The sequence below is a fragment of the Cervus elaphus genome, chromosome 9 (genome assembly GCF_910594005.1).
Source record: "Cervus elaphus chromosome 9, mCerEla1.1, whole genome shotgun sequence".
Classification (NCBI taxonomy): domain Eukaryota; kingdom Metazoa; phylum Chordata; class Mammalia; order Artiodactyla; family Cervidae; genus Cervus; species Cervus elaphus.
The window spans coordinates 72,266,342-72,267,384 of record NC_057823.1 but is presented as its reverse complement, the minus strand read 5'-3'; positions in this window follow the sequence as shown (position 1 = coordinate 72,267,384).

Sequence of the window (1,043 nt, the reverse complement as noted above, 5' to 3'; positions counted from 1 at the left end):
TTCTGGAAAGAGGTATGAGGCTGTCACTGCTATTTTGTGCTGCCTGGGTGGCCTCCAAACACCAATCATGTCTGAGGTCATTGGAACTGAGCAACTCAAGGAATACCTTTGGTGACTGTGGCTTCAGATACCCAAGGTCCAAATTATAACTTGCGTCTGCCCAGGGATCCACAGTTCAGTGTTTACACCACAATGAGCTCATTGAATTCTCTGTGCTTCCTGCTGGGCTCTGATGATGGTGTCCATTTGATAGATGCAGAAACAGATGAGAAGAGGCAAGGTAAATTGCCCAAGGTCTTGAACCCAGGTCCTGTTGACTCTAAGTTCCGTTCACTGGTGATCTTCAGACTTCATGCTGTGGAGCCCTTGAGTGTTTGGGGCAGGCCAGGGAAAGGGCTGAGGAGGTGGAGGAGGCGGCCAAGGGGCTGAGGCTCTGTCTTCCTTTTCCTACTTCACTCCAGGCCACACTTACATCAGGATTCTGTGACAGACTTGTTTGAAATTTTTGTGTTGCTAAGAAAATATTTCCAGAGGACTCTCTCAAATGGTGCTTTCTTCTCTGGGAATTGGGTGCAGGCTCTTCCTTCCCTAGGACTCCCTTTTTTCTATAGAGGCAGGAAGATACCTGCTCTTTGTTGGAGAATATACTCAATCCCAAGGTGACAGCTCAAGGGAAGGGAAACATACTGGAGAGGGTTGCAGCAGGTCTTAGCCCTAGGTTAGTGTGACTTGGCAAGTTATTTACCTCACCCTCTGTATCTGTTAAGATGAAGGCATTGGCCTACATAATTCTGAACATCCAGTTTCATTCAAGTCACCAGTGAATCTGGGATATCATGCTTAGTTCATAGGATATTAAACAGAGCTGAGTCACTTGAAATTCGATGAACATGTAGTAATTTTTTTTTGTATGCATTTTTTTTTTCCTGGAAGGTGTACCTATAGCTTTCATCAGAGTCTCAAAGGGGTCTGTGATACAGAACATCTAGCATCTCAGGATTTTTTTCTTTTTCTCTTTTTGGCAGATACTCTGGGGAATCATA